The 19,208-nt window shown below is 34.4% G+C and overlaps 1 protein-coding gene across 1 annotated transcript in view; it reads left to right on the top strand.

Annotated features, from left to right (window-relative positions):
• Window positions 1-19,208, top strand: part of THSD7A (thrombospondin type 1 domain containing 7A) — a 188,985-nt gene that overhangs the window by 99,379 nt on the left and 70,398 nt on the right. The gene's annotated exons all lie outside the window — the stretch shown is intronic.

Raw genomic sequence — 19,208 nt, 5'->3', positions numbered from 1 at the left:
AGTATGGTAAGCAGCTTCTTAGTTCCAACAGAGAATTAAGTAAGAAGACACCTCTGATGAGTGTTAACAGCTGCAAAAAATATTTTGAAATTACATCAGTCAGAAGTAATAAGAACTGATTATAGAGATATTTAAATCTTGAGCTTTCCTGCTGACTTTAGATTGTAATTGAGTTTTGGGGATTAAATTTAAATGCTTAGTTATAATGTTATTTTTCTGCATACACCTAAGAGAACTAGTAACCATCTTTACAGCTCAGAAAGAGATTAGCCTAGAATTACAATATTCAATCTACCATATTCTATGTCCTTAACTCAAAAAATTTCCCTTTGCAATTTGATAATTTCTTGGCAACAATACTGAAACTATTTGCAGCGGTTTTTGTATACATATTCAGATGAAAAATGGCCTTTTCCTTGAAAATCAAGGTGTTTCCTAAATAATTGTGAAGATACTTTAAAACCTGTAAAACGAAAAGACTATGTTTTGCTTTACTAGATTATGGTTAGTTTGGCTTGCCTTTATTTTGAGGAATTGTGTTTTCTCACACATCTAACATAATTTCTTTCTAAATTGTAATTTAGTAATTTATAATGACTATAACTTATTGCATATTTGGAGCAATCAATTGATCCATTAAAAAAACTTTGAGATTTTTATGTATATGATATTTTCTATTGAAGCTTACAGGATTTGCTCTTGGCACTTCATGGTCTTTGGTTTTGGCCAAATTTGACTTTGAAGACTTGTGTTTAACTTTATTACTCCCAGTATCAATTTTTTGTCTCTCTTTCTGAATTATATTTTGCTGTAAATATGTGGCCTTCTACATTGCCTATATCAGTAATCTGCCTCAGAAAGAGTGAGAAGTCAGGATTTGGCCTGTCAGTCTTTAAGATTGAAGAGCTGTGCGCTTAGCTTCAAAGAAAGGAGAAAACAAATTGCAATGATGTCTTGTTTTGTAAAGATCTGATGATCCAGCTGTCCAGTCACAAAAATATGTGTTCAATTACATTTGAGAGAATGCAAAAGCAATGGAGAGTAATGTAATGAACTGTTCCAGGCCTTTTGAAATTCCTTCTTTGAAATTCCTTCCTTAGTAAACAATCTTCTGTGTACTTCACCAGTAATACCAAGTGTCTTCTGCTTCACTCTCCCCTGAGAGGGATCAGTGTGATGCAGTAGAAGCAAACAAAGACCCACCAACCTCAGCAGTCTCCCCCCAAAACTGACTCTGCTCAAGCATCTTATTACTTTGCCTCCCACAGCACCAACCCACTGGAAATCCTGTAGACAACTCTTAAATACTTTCTAAACACCACCACCTCTTCCCAGATAATTCCCATCTAGTGTTTTGGCCTCCTACCCTGGCAATCAAGAAAATCTCTATGGTGTCCTTCAACCAAAGTTGTAGGTATCTAGATTCTGCTCTGCAAAATACAAGAGAGAAACACTTTGCAGTCAGGCAAGTCTTGCTTCAAGCCCCACAGCTTCAGGCTAGTTCCAGTAAAATAAAGTTTAGAGAATGCTACTCTTCACTGTTGAAACATTATGGTTTAAATTATTCATCGTAAGGAATTTGTGATAGTCATTGTTCTTTGAGCACATCTTGGGGAAGACTGCACTGACTGTCAGTTGAATACTGTACCTTTATTAACAGGGCACATAATTTCTATAATAATCATGTATTCCTAAATTTTTGATCTTAGTAGCACACAGGGAATTTAATTTCAGTTTTACAGATAAAAGGGACCACAAAAGAAAACAGTACTGAAATCATTAACTATTGCATAAGATTGCTGTTCCTCAAACTAAACTTTGCTTGACAATGTTATCTTCCATCTCTTTAAGCGATCTTCTTCTTATTATTATCAGGTATTAAGCCAACCTTAAATCTTTAAGTGCTTGGATAGGAAAGGTTGAAATGAAGGAACTGAAATGTATCCAAAAAAAGAGCATATTGTGCCCTTGCCTTCTGCTTTATAAAATGAAAAAGGCTGATATTTCAGACTAAGCACTGTGCCCTAGATGGATAAAGCTCCGTAGCTTTAATGTAAAATAAACCCAACACTGATTTGTAGCTTCTCTTTCTGTGCACCATTGCATCATATCATATCATCTCATATATATCTTAAGCATGATTAATTGGGATAATATGTCTTGACCTGGATGTTTGGCTTCTCAGATAGAACCAAGCAGCAATGTTTGTGAAGTTGTTTCATATAATTGGAATTAGCTTTTCTCTTCATTTTGGTGTTTAGATAAGAGTCATTACAGCCTCTGAGACAACAGCAAACAATAAGTTATCCTCCTATCTCATTGCTGGAGGCCTGTGATTGTCACTCTTTCCACAGTGGATGGCAGTAATCAGAATTTTCATTCATGCTGAAAAAACATGACATTCCCCAGGTTGTCATTGCAGAGGCTATAATTAACTTTGATGTATTTTATTATATAAATGGAACTTCAGTCTTCTACTGTGGAAAGAACATTTTCTGAATAAATATTCTTAGTAAATCTTCCAGGAAAATTTACAAAGGAGTTTTTTAGGTGAAAAAAAACTGGAAGCTCCCAGACACAATATAAAGTGTTCAGAATTCCTTTGTTGTATACATAATTTTAATAATTAGACATCAGTTGCTTATGTTCCATTCTACAGATTAACTTTTGGTAAGGATAGAATGCCTTTTAAAAAATAAATTGATATTAATATTTTTGTTTCATATGTAACATATGCAAGGCATACACACGCATTCATGCACACCCACACCTATGTACACACTATCTATTATTAAGTGTATTAACACAGTTCGCACACAGAAGAGTAATTTTAGAACAGATGAATTTGTTCTATTTCTCTGTAGCTATGACAGTCTGTGAAGAATACAGTTTCAAAAATATCTCTGCATTATTTAAAGTCCATAGTGGGAAAGCTGGCTGCTTCTCCACTTTGTTAACAGACATATTTGTGATACGCATATGTAATAAGGAAATATAATTTCTGACATAAAATTGTGCAATATTTATTACTGATTAAATTCTTTAAAATACTTGTTCACTTTGTTTTTTTCACTTTTCCTTTGGGCTGAAGGCTGTAGCTCAGGTACTGGCATTGGCTGGAGTGTCCTGATCCTCACACAGTCATCTCAAATGACTTGCTCATTTTCTAAGAATTTAGATAATAATAAATAATAGAATTTAGATAAAAGATAAATATTAGAATTTAGATAATAGATAAAGATAATAATTTGGTTTACAGCCTTTATAGCATATTGGGCTGTCTACTGCTGCATGTGTTACTCCAGACAAAACAGATCTCACTTTTGAAGTGCAGATTTCTTCCAGATCTTGTTGGAGTCACTAATTGTTGGTTACAGTAGCTCTACAGGGGACAGACAGGAGTGGACTCGTTGCCGTCTTCTGCCTCACAGCTGAGAGTCACTTGCCTTGGACGAGGGAGCCATGGCAACATCAAAGCTCTTTGTGTATATGCAAATTCCTACAACTCCGTGAAGTAGCAGAATTGCTGCTGGAGTTGTGTAGGCAGAGGTGGATGCTGATGCAGCTGAGTGCCACAAGGTGCTTTCTGGCACCTGTATGGAGGTGGGTGACACAGGTCTGGTTTTTCTGAGACTGACACCACTGGCATCAGTGTTTTCTGATGCAAATGTGAGGATTTTACCAGTTCTCCAATACTGGAGGCAAAGCAGTAGTGCTGGTATCAATTAAAAGACATAGAAGGTAGATTGGTCTGTTTGATTTAGAGACATAACAAACCAAATAGTTTAGCTACTTTGTCAAGAGCTGAAAACACTATACTGACCAAAATGGAACAGAGGACATTTCTGTCCTTTATCTGTGTTTATTCTCAGCTAGTGAGACTAACAAAAGACGCCATACTTCAGCAATAAAACATCCTATGTTTCATTTGCCTTCCTGTTTTTCTCAACAGTTAGAGAAGCTGAAATATCTCTTCTCTTATTTTTGTTAAATTTTACTTTAAAGTAAATCTTACAAAATTTTTTCATCTAATTTAAATTTTCTTCTATAGTTTCCTGATCAATATCTCAATTTCCTTCCTTAATTTTTTGGTTGTGGCTTTATATCATCTTACCATAAGCAGGTAATGAAATATGTCAAATAAATTTCAGGAAAAGCTGAAGTTTCGTTGGTGCAACAATTTTTATTTAAATTATTTTAGCTGATTTCAGAATTGGGTCTTTCTGTATATTTATGGTTTGAATCAAATGCTGAGTAGTCTTCTGGTCGTCATTTATTTTCATGATGGGAAACAATAAGAGATTCAATGGACCTGAGCAGAGGTATTTTGTAGGTGTCCCCACATGTAAAGAATCTATTTTTCTGGCATTTCTATTGTGCAGCTTTTATGCATTTGACGAAAAAACCATCAGACTGGTTGGATTTTATTATGATTATTTAGAAAAGAAAATACCACTTTGTGTCACTTTATGACTTAGTTCTTTATAAAGAATGAAGAGCCAGATTCAAGTTCAAATTACATTGAATTATTCAGTTATGCCTGTAAGAAAACCCAGATCAAAATCTGGTCAACGCTCAGCCGTCAATTAGCAGAAAAATACAGTAGCTAATGACAGTTCCTTTGAGCTCATAGTGCCTTTTGCTTACAGGAACTTGGTTATGTTGGCATTAGTCATCATTTCCCAATTTTGTTTCCAAGCTAATATCATAATAGCATTGTTTTAAACTGTTCTTTGCTGCTGACAGCTTTTTGGATGTCCATCTGAGGCATTTAAATCAAATCTAAAATGTATACTCTGTTCCTCACTGTAAGTACATAGGCTATGAAACTTATAACAAAGATTTTCCTTCCTTTCCTTTAATTTTTCTGCTAACATAAGGAACTACTGAATATGTTTCTTGGATGCTTGGTATATTTACAAATTTCTTAGTGAAACAAAAATTTCAATAAAATAAATTGAATTTAAAGGACTTTAAAACTGACACTCTCAGGCCATTATATTTCACACCATTGGATTTTTAAGGCATTTATTTAAAAAAAAAATTGTTTTATTTAATATAAAGGAAAATAAGGAAAAACAAGAGTACAGTATACTGCTTAAACTATCTCTGAAGTCTCAGAATAGTTTGATAATTGATAACTCTTCTGTCAATAAAAAGTCACATTTAATTGATGGCACCAATTCCTTTTTATCTCTCATCTTGATATTAGGAAAGTGACATGTCACTACTGAGTTTCATTAAAAAATGGATGTTTTTAGTATTTGTGTAACAGGTAGTCATTTAATTATATGGAAAGAATAAAATACATAACTTTTTTTATCCCTATCTTTAATAGTTTGCCTGTAGTTTGATGTGATGATTTCAGTTTAAGGGATAAATAAAACAAAACCATTGTTCCATGTGCATAGTCAAATAAACATCGGCACTTAGTGCATCAGGCCCTTGTTTCCAATTTATCATAGGTGTTTGAAGATGGAGTTGCACGTGGTATGGACAATGTCTAATGAGACATTAATGTCTACAAATAATATAATTAAGGTAAAAACAGGTGGGCCAACCTAATTACCAAAATCTTTGTCTAGTGTAATAGATCATAATGTGGTTGTCTGGTCAGACAAGTTTGATGTATTTTGACCAGTTTACTTCTAAAATGTAATGCTGCATTATTGTAAAAATTTTGAACTTCTAAGAGTAGAAGCTGCTGGAGTGGGAAGTGCAAATATTTTTTAAATGTATCCAAGAGAGTGCAGTGTTTTATATAATCCATATTATTAGTATCTTTATTTTGTTTTTGATGGCACACCAGTAGGATACTGCAAGAACTGCATGTTACTAAATTAGAGGGGAGGGATTTTGATGCAAGCATTTTGATTTGTGTAATATTCAGCAATGCAGGAACCCAATTCTGATTAGACTCCAAGGTTCATCATGGTTAGAATACAGAGAGGGATAATAGTAGATATACTTCATAACAATTAGAATTTCTTTAGGAAGGTCAATTTAATGAGGTACAGTTTTTCCATTTATTACTTCAAATTAGGCTATTATGAGGCAAGAAAGAAAAAGGAGGTTAAGGAGTTATGGATGGATTATGGAACAGGATTTCTAGAACTGTATTGAACTCCTTTGGTTTTGGGTTTGTGTGTCCACTTGTTAACTCCCTAGAAAATACCCAGAAAATATTTGAAATATTTTTACAAAACTTATTTAGAAGAGGCAATTTTGCATCTAATTCTGTTATATATAAAAATAATACTATATAGCTATACATTAAGTACCACTTTCTCAGAAGATTATATGACACAACACTACTCATTTTTATCTTTATGATAAAATGTTCTAAGACAGTATATTCTCTCACTAGGTTTGACGGGAGTCAGTTTTCCATCTGAGAAAATGTTGCACAGGCTTATTTATATTTTACAACAACTTGCATATTATGGTCCATTTTCTAGATTAATGTTGCCAAATTTCAAAGCTGTGAAACCACTGTGTTGATAAATGGTGAGGATAAAGGCCTCATCATGAGCTACTCATGTTGAGACAGAATAAATGGGAATTTTACTCTTAGTACTTCCAGCCTAGAGCAGCTCATTGTCTGACCTTTCTCATAGATCATAATTTGTGTTGAGTACTGATTGAGGAAAAAAATCACCCTTATCTGCCAAAAGATACTTGATTTCGCCAGACAACTGCTCCAGTGGTCACTTAGAGCCTTAAGATGATACTTGTCATTTTGCAATTCTTGCAACTCTTGTGCACAGCACAAGCAGCAGCTTCACTGGATACTTCAGAAACTTCGAAGTAAAACATGTGGAGACACAATGATTACTCAAAATTAAGGTCAACAATTGATACCAGTCTCTTCAGTGTTCCCAGTGATCTCTTTCAGATGGTGGAGTGCAATCAGTTTGTGACTACATAGCCACAACCCCAGCAGAAGGAAATACAAATTTATACCTCAGACTTGGTGAAAGAAGGCAAGACAAGAGAAAGAACTGCAATGTTCTGGCCAAAAAATTGGGTTGAAAGCTGGGGAAAGATAGGATTTGACCCTGGTTTCCTCCAGGGCAATTTCCTGAGACCAAGTAAAGAACTCAAAGTTATGAAATGTCTCTACATGACAAGCATTAGGAATGAATTTGGTGAGGTATTTAATCTGCTAAGGGTCAGCCCATGGGAGGATTTGACAAGGAGCTGGAAAGAATTTGGGGGTATAGGTGAAAAGGACAGTGAGGTGACAGACTAGGAATAGTGTCTGGAGAAAATAAGGCTGGATAAGAAGCCAGAGAATGGGGAAGAAAAGAAAATTCATGACTTCTTGGGCTGGAATGCAATAAGTTTTAGTCTGTTTCTACTTTTTTCTCATGAGAACAGACACAGCAGCAGTTTCAAGCATCAGTGCAACACCCATGGCAGAAATACTATTTATCATTTGACTTCAATTTTAAACTAGAAAACTGAAAAGAAATATTACATCAAAATTTCATATTTTAATTTCCAAAAGAAAGCCTTCAAACATTAGGAAATTAAGTTTGTCCAGTCCTTATGTGAATACATGAGAAAGAAGAATTTAACTGTGCCAACCTGGCATTTTCTCCACAGAATCTGCCACTTATTTGTGAGACAGATATATCTCCTTTGGTGATTAAGTGGGTATTTTGTAGTAATGAATGCAATATCTGTGAAACAACTAACCTTAGTTGTCCTATTCTTCAGGGTTTAATTTTGCTCTGCTTTTGTTCAGCATCAGCAAAATATAAATAATGCTGACCTGCCACATCTGCAGTGTTCTGAAAATAATGCTGTGCTGGTGGGCGTCTGATAGTCATGACAGAAAGATCTTAGCGAAAATGCCAATTCTCTTTTAATAACACTTTTAATTAGTGTGTGGTAAATAAAACATTGGATCATGACTTGAACAAAGAGAATAAAACTAAAAATACCAAATAGCTCCCCATTAAGGAGTTTCCAATCTGTGAACTGAAGGAGGAAGGGACCCAGTGGAAAAATAATAAGCATGTGATTATACAGTTAAAAAACCTGCATTATACAAAGGCACCTTTCATTTTGGCATTTACTCTTTGGTTTCTTAATGTAGTTTTGGGGGATTAACTTGTGGATTAAGTATGTAAATCTTGTCCTAGGAATTATCAGATGTTTGTTTCTAATTTTATTTAGACATCCTTTATTGGTACTGATACTATTTTATGAATAGTAAATTGCTGTATTCATGTTTTCCAGAGAAAAGATAATAAAAAGAAAATACATGAAATTTCTTGTTCTGGATGCCTCAGAATTGAGGTTTTTTATTTAAAGAGGGGAAGAAGAAGAATTACATAAGCTAGAAGCATCTTATACATTGTGGGAAGCTTCTAGAAAACCACCAGGGAAGGAGAACCTTATTTTCAGGGTACAATTTATTTCTGTGAGTAGGTGTCAATCTACAACGAAATTTCTCAGGCTTCTGTGACTTAGGACATTATCTTGCATAACTTATTAACAGAGTGAAGAAGTTTTAATGTCCCTAAACTTGCAGATGTACTCCTGGAGGTGTTTTTTTTTTTGTTTATTTGTGACAGTGCTATTATATTTCCTTCCACAGAGTAGGTTTATAGGATGTAGTGGCATTTACCTCTGGTTGTTTTCCTGGCAGCTCCTTCTCTGAATCCATATACATAGAGGCTAGGTAAAACAAAAAAAGTCAAAAGGATGGGTTAGTTTTAGTCTTCTTGGGAGAAAGACTATGAAAATGTTTCCAAAAGAGAAGATTAATTCACAGTCTGAGCTCCCTGAAGACATGCTGTGCCTTCCACTCATAATGATGAGATATTCATTGCAAGATGGATAAAAAGGTGTTCTCCAAAGACTGCATTTTATCTGCCAGTAGTAGGACACAGACAAAAGCATCCATGAAATTAATTTAAAAACCATTTCTCAGAAATGTGTAAACATGACAGTGGCAGTGATCTCTCTTACACCTCTTGGGTCCTATGTTTTAACTGTGATTGAATTGAGCTGTCAGATTATATAGAGGGTGACAACTCTTTACTAGCTGCAGCTGGATGAATAATGCAAGGAAAATGTTTGCAATCACCTTTTGCCATATGAAATAATTTTTCTTATTCTCTTAAACCCCCTTTTGAGCTACATGTGTCTTTGTGTGGCAGGAGGTGTGACAATGTATATGAAGGCACAGTTGTAAACTTGCTGCAAATTCACAGTATGGTAGTGAAATACTAGATAATTGACCAACTGAAAAATTCACTTAATATTCTGTCAGGTGCAGGCCATTAATCATTCACTTCATCTGTGAGGTAAGATTTTGCATTATAGAAAAGAATATCATTACTCTGTTGGTGGCCAAATTCTAGGAAAATACTGCACTGCTGAAGTATTTATAAACCCATTTACGATGCAACTTTTTGTAGTTTTTTAGCTTAAATGTATAACTTTATTAACCAAAGATAATGTTTGTGCTGAAAATGGGAAGCTTGAAGTTAGTGACAGTATTGTGTCTTGAAAAACCAGGCCATTTAAGGTAGCTGCTGAAAATATGCAGACTGGTAACTCAGTGTAGGGAATCATTGGAATGATTGTGGTGAGCACTGTCATTTTACTGACATTATGGAACTGTCACATTGTTTTCGTGCTACTGCTTTTCTTGCCTATTATTTCCTTTTTATGCTTCTGTTCCTAACTCATATCCCTAAAAGTTAGTCTAGTTCAGATCAGCACATCAGAAATATCTTTTCTAATCAAACTGGTTTGAAGTCATTGACATTCCAGTGCCCTTCCCAAACTTGTTCTCCGGGTTATTTTGACATTACTGAATGGGAGGGGGAAATGTGTAAAATAGCACTTACAATAAAATACCTGTGAAAAGGCTTTTACCTGTGAAATACCTTTTAAAAGGCTATAGCAGTCTATGTGTCCATATACGATGAAATTAAAAATTTGCTGAGAATACTCAGCAGTGAAAAAGTAGTACAGTAATTTTCAGTGCTTAATAAAACATGGGGTTTTTAAATAATCAAAAGGACACATTTCAATAAATGCATGTTGCATTTTCAAATCCATGTATTTTAAATCCTACTGTTACCAGTATTCAGATAACACCATCACTATTTCTAAAGCCCATGAAAAGACTTTTCTTGACTTTTAAACACAGTAGACCTTCTTTAACATTTTAAATGCAAATGGAGGAAGTTTTTTTAATCTTTTTTTCTGGAAGTCATACTTGAACATATATTTTTCACTATATGAATCGTGGCTTGATTGAGAAAAGTTTATGAGAAAAAAACTGATCTTGGAACTACCTAGCTAGTCTTGGAACTAGCTGTATCTTTTCAAGGTGGCTTGGTGCTTTTGACAAGTGTTTTTAGAAATGCAATGTGAATTTTCAAGTGATCTCATCCTCAAGGTTCTCACTGTCCTCTTTTTTCCTTTTAGCTCTGTCAGCACTTTTCCCCTCCTTTCCCCTTCCTGCTAAAATGGCCTATTGGTTTGACATATTGATCCCAGTTGGTCCCATGACTAATATTGATTTTATTCTCAATGGGACCGTAGCCTGTCATCAAACTTATTTTTTCTTTCATATCAAGATGACATTTGATTGGCTTATTTGACACTAGAAGGCAACTCTGCTTGGTTATGATCAATACACTTGTATTCTCTGTTCTTTATCATTCTCAGTAAGACTACATTAGCAAATGAACCATGAAAATGTTTCAACTACCTGTCAAGCAGTAGGAAAATTTTACTCCTGTTGTTAGGCAGTGTTTGGGTACTCTGCTGGAGTCTTTATTAGAATTATTGAACTTCTATCCCTGTGGTACAAGTCTACTATAGCATCAAGTTAAAAGACCAGGAGATTTTCAGCTAAAGGCATATCATGTTTCAGTTTTTGTTTACTTTGCTTATATGCATGAACGCACTTTCCAAAGTTGATCCAAATTAACTGCAAAAATAATTACTTAAACTATATTAAATGTGTCTGTAAATCCTCTTATTTGAAGTCAAAGTGTTCCTAATTTTATTTGTCAAGAATTTTCTCTTTCTGAGTAAGATACCCATACAAAATGTTAATACAGTTTAACTAATCTCCTTCAAAGTCCCAGTTTAATTAATTTGGATTAATTCTTCAGTATCCCTGTTTAGGTCAGGCTTTCTCACAGATACTGACTTTAGTAGTTCATTTACAGCCTATTTCATGCTGTTGAATATTCAGTGCTATCAGAAGTAGTGAAGAATGAAAGAAGTATCATCTGTAGGAAGAGTTTTCCATTAGTCTTTGATTCATATAATAGAGAATATGCGCTGAGTACCTTACAGGTTGTGTCAGAGATAAAAAGGTGCTACAAGATATTTAGTGCTACAGAGATATTTAGTGCTACAAGACACCCTCAGTGTGCCTTTGTGTGTGTAGTGAAGGAACTTGCCTCATCTGTGTATCTATTTTTTTTTTAATTTTTTTTTTTTAGCTGAGATCCTCGGTAGCCAAGTGATTGTTGTATGCTTGGGGGAGCTGATACTGTGGCTTCTGTCACCCACATCACTTAGAAATATAGAGAGAATTGGAAAAATATTTTTCAATACTTTCTGAGCAAACTCATGTTTTCAACCTGAATAAATCTAGCAAAATATGGTTAAAATTTAGAAAGGGCATAAAGGAATATGAGGTGACATTTCAAAGTGGCTACCAGAAATCTTAAGATGGCAAAAAGAGAACAGTTACTTTTCAGTTTTCTCACTCTCATTGAGTAAAGAAGTCAAGCCCAAATAAGTTTTCCCTTTCATGGAAAAAAAGTGCATAGTGTTCCATTGGTTTTGATTTTAGTTTCTTGGGGTTTTCTTCTTCAATTTTCTGTATATTTCTATTTTAGCATAGTTATGGGATATTATTTTTTCATACTGCTGTTTGATCTGGCCACATGTCCCTGCATTTTAAATAAAAATATATTATTTGGGTAAAGAAGTACTATTTCTTTCCCTGGTTTTATTTGTGTCTGGCAAATTTAGACTCTGTCTACATGACTGTAATCCTGATAGATGACTTTAATATAAATGAAGGTACATATGTTCTGTCATTACCAGACATGAAAATGGGATTACTGGAAACATTAATATTGTATCTGAAGGTGTTAGTTCATTATATTTAACCATTATTTTTAAGTTACTGTCAAAGAATATGCAAAGATGTTTTCCATCTGAAGCAATTATAGCAGGAAATATCCATCTTAAATATATGTTCTTAATTTTTGTGTCAGAGTTTTCCATTTATTATTGACATTATTTCAAGGTATAGGGTGTTATTTTGTTACTAGTTATCCATGTAACTGCTCTGTATATGGTTCATGGTGGATTATTGTATTATTTACCTGATGTATTAAGGAATACTGACCTGGATTTTTTTATCAGCAACTCACTTTTATTGAAATTTGCGTGATTGAAAATTTGGATGAATTTAAGGACAGAGAAGAAACCTTGTAACCAGCACTGTCTTACCTCTGGAGCAGAATGGCTTTCACTCTGTTCAGCTCTCCTATAAACCACTTGCAGAGTGTTACCTGCTTCTGCCTTTTGCCTACACAGTTGGTGATATGCTGTGTTGTGGGAAAGGTTAGCAAACACAATGCTACCCTGTAAGCTGTGACTGAGCTCATTTACTGTTTGTTTCCAGAGAAGGAGCTGAAGTGTTCAGGTACTATTTTTGAAATTATATTTCTGCATGAATGTGGGAGTTCCTGAAGCCAGTGTCATCCCACTCATCAGAATTATTTTTCCCATAAGGTGAATAAAGAAGAAATTTGCATATAGCCATTAACAAGAAGTTATTGCTTGTAAAATGTGGTGTTTCATCTCATTAAGGAATAGAAAATAATTAAAAGATCATTATTTTTTCCTTGAGTGTGTTACCATGCTGTTATCTTTGATTGTAAAAACACTGGATATGGTGGGTTTCTAAGATCCAGCTATTTTCATTTTGTATATTATTACTTCTTGTCATTGATAGTCATTTGTCATTGCAAATGTTTGCTTTAAAAATGTCAAAATCATATTTTAAAATTTAGTGTTTCATTTTAAAAGGTATATATATCTTCCAGTATTTGCATAGGCAAAGAACAGCAGTCAGTGGCCTTTTCTATAAGTCTCTGGTTTATCTGTGCAGAAAGGGTAAAAATGTAAATAAGATGATGATATCTGTGCTTGTACTCTCAATTTTCTTGTTAAAAAAAAAAAAAGATAAAAACAGAAGCATACATGTTTAGATTCACAATGGGTTTTTTGAGTAAGTGGCAGAAGTATCACGTTTGCCATTTTTCTTTCAGTGAGGAATAGAGTGCATGATACTACACTGAAAGCAAAACCACAGAAAATTTGTACACACAAACCATCAAATCAAACAGTTTACAATCCTGCAATGTTTACATATCATTAAACAATTAGACCAACTTTCTGTCATTTTTGCATAATGAACAGATGTGAGTAACCAGTGTATTTGTCTTCATTGAAATCAGTGCCGTTTCTGCTTAGGCTTCTTAGAAGAAAATTACTTCAAGAATATTAACCATCAGCTAATTAAGATGTACTTAATTAAATGCAAATGCTACTTAGCAAAAGCGATTGAGAGAAAGGCATGTGATTAGGGAATTAACAACTGATTTAACACTTGGAGCTACCAGCTAGGCACCTAAGCATTAGAAAGGAATGTAAAAGCTTCACTTGATAATAATAGCACAAGGGAAAGGTACACAATCTTTTTGCATTTAGTTTGTTGAAAAACTTAATAGCAACAAAGTAGGATATATTGAGATCATAATCTGTCGTTTATGTTACAGTTTGATATTAGAGAGGTTAAAAATTGTTCCAAGTGTTGAAAGTTTATTGATATTTTTTGACACCTGATTCAAGAACTGTAATGGAAAATAATTGCTAAGGTAATAGCCTTGCTGCTGTTTTGAAAGACACTGCCATTTTACTAACATTAAAAGGTTTTTTTGGAGCAGGTATGAATAAATACCATCAACATGATATGAAGGATAATGGGATTAGTAAAACATTTAAAGTTTCCTATTGTCTATCAAAATATGTGCTATTTGCTAGTATTGAGCTGACTGAAGGGCAAAACTTGTTCTGTCAGTCAGATACTGCTGCAGTGCTGTTTTTTTTCTTACAAATACTCTTAAGATTGTTCAATTAAACAAAATGGTAAATGATCACTTTCATGTAAATATTATCATTTCTCCTTTCTATTTGATTAGGTTTTCAGAAATTCACTTCTAAATTCTCCCTGATGAAAAATCTGGGTCATGGTTTTGAAGTTGTGTATACATTTTAATTAGAGACACGTGCTCTAAGACAGTGTTCCTCAGAGAACTCCTCCTGTATAGGGAAAAACAAACAACAAAATAGAATTACCAGAAAAAAAAAAAAAGAAAAAAAAAAAAGCCAGTCCTGGGTCCTTTTCCAAACATTTCAAAAAGAAAACATCACACTACTGGAACTTCTAGGTTTGGAAGGAAAACACAATTTGCTGTCACCATTCACACTAGGCAGGCATGATTTTTCCTGTTGTGGTGAAGTTTGGTAAGGTATTAGTGATTTGAAAGAAATGCAGAAGTATTAGAAATTAAAACAATAATTTCAGTTTATCCTCATGATTGATTACTGTCTGCTCATTTGCAGATGTAAGGTGTCCTGGCATGTGAAAATGTATAAGAATTTGATAACTTAGATAGCTTTTCTGTAATGTGAAGAATTTCCATTTTGCATTAGACTCATCAACAGATGTGTTGGCCAGGTTATTACTAGAGAAAATCTAGTGTAGAATTTCACATTTGGATAAGTTTGTACAGTTTCCTACTTAATGATTTTCTCAAATTTTTTTAAAATTGTCTTTAGAGTCATTACAGTTAAACTCATTAACATTGCTTCTCTACTCTTACAGTGTAGTCATAACATTCCTGTAACGTTGAGGCAAGTGGATTATGGACTGATGATTTTTAGTGGAGAAGGATATGGTTTAGTAACTGTGACTGTGGTTAAAGTTAGTGCCAGTTGAAAGAAGGACTGAGCACACAGAACGGATCTGGTTTTAGTAAGTTTTGAATATGGACAGGCATACTTTGTTCTTGGTGGTGGACAGAGTCCACACAGGATTTTTGGCTCCTCAGCCAGTCTGACACATTTTGAGGTTGACAAGAGGGTCAGTCTAAGGACAGGTATAGGCCCTCATGTGAAAGGAATGCATTTGGGAAACTGCATAGGAGTTCAAGACAAAGAACATTCTCTGCCATTTCAGCCTTTACAACTCATACTAGAGGCAGTTCAATACTTTCCTGTTGATTATTTTTCTGCACAGGAAAGGAAGGAAACAGTCAGTGGCAAACAACACAGCTCACAGATTTTGCTATTGTGTGAAGTAATACTGCATTTTTCTCCTGCAGCCTCCATGCTTAGGGACATTACTGAAGGCAGTTAAATAATGACAAAGCCTCCTTCACCCACGATCACCTTAAAAGTTGAGCTCTGGATTGCTTTTCCAAACATTTCAGCTGCCCAGCAGTTTTCCAATGGATGACACATCATGTACAAGATACCGTTAAAATAGACTTTTTTTACTTCAAGTTGAAGATATAATACTAAATTTGAATGTATTGAAACAAGCAATAAGTAATATGAAGTTTGCAGTTCAATTTTAGCATTTGGGCTCAGTTGCTGCCATTACTTCTTTTATGAACTTTGAAATACTACTGTAAACTTTGTTTTATCAATGTGTAACATTCCTGTCATTTACTGATTACACAGGCATGTTAAAAATAATGTTAGCCATTGAAGTTCAAAAAATTCTCTTGATTTAATTCCACTTATTTTTATTTTATTGTCAAAATTTACTTAGTTTGTATCAGGCTACAGGTCCCTTTCAGAAACAATAGCTGCTTTCCTTGTTTAGAACTGAGACCAGGCTCATTGACTTATTACATAGGGCTCCAGCAGCAACTTTATTTTATGCTGATTTTTTTAAAGTTGTTCTCTATGCCTCATTGATTCTTGCAGTGATTTTACTGTTCATTTTAAGGCTTAAAAACATTTTTCTCTCTGTTAAGTGCTTGCCATTCCATTTCCTACAGGTCAGAATTTGACAGCAATTTTTTACTGTGCACTGAAGCATGCACCATGTTAAAAGATGCACAATAAGCAAGAGGGTTTCTTTAACATGTCTCTCTAGTGATTCCAGCTCTAGGAATGCTTCCCATTGGAACTTAAAGCATTTTACAAGAAACTTAAATACTAGATACATTTTACAGATGAGTAGACAAAAACACAAAGGGCTGACATGATTCAACTGCATTAACCACACAACGTGGTCTAGCTCAACTTTTAGCATTCAGACTAAATTTTACAGATACAGTACCTGCTTTGTGAATGTAATAAAACAAGAATGGTGATATGAATACTGATTTTATTAATCAGTTTCTCCTGAATGCTATTCACAGTCTACCTCTCTGATCTATAAAAATTTGCCTATTCTGTAGTCTGGGATAAATTTTTTTTTGTTTTTGTTTGTTTGTTTTAAAACAGCTAAATAGTTTTTTAGTTCAATAGTGGCTCTCACGTGGGCATATATATCAGGAAGTCTTTGAGCCAAGAAGTTGGCCAAAAGGTCTTAATGTAGTAGCTTGTTTTGCTGATTGTTTAGATGGATCCAGCATAATTATTTGATAAAGAGATGTGTATTCAAAAGACTATCCCGTCAGCACTCCTCACTGATGTAAATCTGTAAAAAAAAAAATAGCCCAGGAAAGGTTTAAACAACTTTTGATATTTTAAGTTTCTGAAAAAAAAACCCTCTTTTGCCTCCTGCCATTTTTATATGCTGTCATTTCCTTAAATGCTATTTGGAGAATTTAGTCAAAATTGTGTGTCTCTTGCCTAAGAGAGAAATACAATTCAACAACATAGGCATTGTCTGCAAATATGGAATATTGCTAGATTCCATTGCTAGATTTTAATGAACAAGTCAACTGATAAGTGGTGAAGATTTCTCTTGACAGAAATGTCATATTTTGTTTTCATGTCTCTGCTTTTTACTTTTTTGTCATTCTGTTGTTCAGAGTATAAGTAACCCAGGGCAGATGCCTTTCAGTAAATTTTTTGAGTTCTGTCTTCAGTACTTATGCAACATAAATTTATATCCGTAATGTTAAAATGAAATCATAGAATCATTGAGTGGTTTGGGTTAGAAGGGACCTTAAAGGTCATCTAGTTCCAACCTCTCTGCCATGGGCAGGGACACCTTCCACTAAAAGAGGTTGTTCACAGCTCCCTTTAACCTGGGATGAGGCATCCACCATGTCTACACACAACTTATCCAGTGCCTCTCCTCCTTTGCAGTAAAGAATGTTTTCTTTAATCTTCTCTCTTTTAGTTTAAAGCCTTTCCCCCTTGTCCTGTCATTACATAGGGCATGCTTTTTCAAAAAGCCCCTTTTCATCTTTCTTGTCAGCCTTTTTCAGGCACTAGAAGGCTGCTGTAATGTCTCATTGAATTCTCTTCTCCAGGCTGAGCAACTTCAATTTTCTCATTCCTCATGGGAGACATATTCCGGTCCTCTGCTCACCTTCATGGCCCTTCTCTGGACCAGCTTCAACACTCAGATTTTCAAATGGGACTTTTTCTAAGTAGTCTTTACACTGGCATTGTTCCCAGCTTATGGTTGAGTGGTTCCTGGTGGTTGACTACACTACACCCTTTAAAGAGGAAGGCAAAAAAGGTCAAGTTGTTCATAAAATCATTACTGAAATGTCAGAAACAATTTAGTATAAGTAAAATATTTCCCTGAAGATAAGAAGTACCCATTATAAGATATTTCTTCCAACTACATTTCTATGCTATTGAATTCATCAGATAAGAATTGGACACATGACAAAAACGAAATGCCAATATGTAAGATAGATATCTCTAGAATGTTTTCTCTGTAAAAGCAAACAAAAAATAGGGCCTTTGATTTTGGGGGAGAGTGAAGACTTGGTTTCATTTGAGATATAAACAGACTGAAACTAGGTCAAAAAATTTTTTGTTGTGGCACCAAATTAAGCTTGAATTTAAATTGAAAAAAAAAAAGTTAAAAGACAGTAAGTGATAAATAAGTTCAGTATAGTTTTGTTTGTTTATACTGTGACACACTATTGTAATAGTAGCATTTCTTGCAAAGTGTGCATGTGTCCTAGCAGTTTACCTTATTGAGTCTTATCTAGCAATGGAACAATTTAAGAGTAGGTTTCACCTCTTTGCTAGATTTTCTTCCTGTCTGAAAAAGAAGATTAGTCCTCTCCTCCATCTCTTGTCCTTGAGTCCAAACAAATGCCCTTCTGATGAAGCAGAAAGGAATCCCTCCTGAACTGGTGTCAGGGTGAGATGACCTGCAATATAACAAAGGGAACAGTTGATGCAAAGACTGAGTCCAGTGAGGGAAGCAGAACTTGGCATGGGAGAACCACAAAGCCTTTGGCAGGGCTCACATTTGTATTTTAATATGGGAAAATATAGCCGTTGAGACTGACTTGATCTCAAAGGTCTTTATAATTCAGATGACTATGACTACTTTAGACTATTTTAAAAACATGAGCTGCAGAATTTTCCTGGGTTTTCAGAACCAGGGAAGATTGATGTTTGTACTTCTGTTGTGCCTAAATATTCTGTATGACTAAAATATTTGGCACTGTTCAAAAGGATCTAATATTGAATGGATGGCCTTCATCTGTAACTCTTTCACAAAGAATTTGGTTAACACTTCTGGATCTCATGGTCTGATTTAGTACTAAAACACCTCCTGGTTTCAGGAACTCAGTTTAAGAGATTCTTATTTAAAAGACTGTAAACTTTGAATGACAAAAATGTAGTTTATGTATTTTCTGTTTTGATTAGTATTTGAATAAATTCATTATTATACATCTATTGGGCAATAAAGTCTAATTTGAGACTCGATAAAGCAGAGGTTTTACATATCTAGCTTCATTTATAATGTGCTCAGTTCTTACTGAATTAGCTTTCAGAATCCATTGTGGTAGTTACTAACAGTAACTGATGCCTTTATGATTCAATTACAGGGTATTTGATCAATATATCTAACAAATATTTTGTTGTATTGAAGACTAACATTCATTTGCAATTATTGATAAGACATTATTTTGTTGACACTG

This window comes from Melospiza melodia, chromosome 1 (genome assembly GCF_035770615.1).
Source record: "Melospiza melodia melodia isolate bMelMel2 chromosome 1, bMelMel2.pri, whole genome shotgun sequence".
Classification (NCBI taxonomy): domain Eukaryota; kingdom Metazoa; phylum Chordata; class Aves; order Passeriformes; family Passerellidae; genus Melospiza; species Melospiza melodia.
This window is presented reverse-complemented; position numbering and strand designations above follow the sequence as displayed.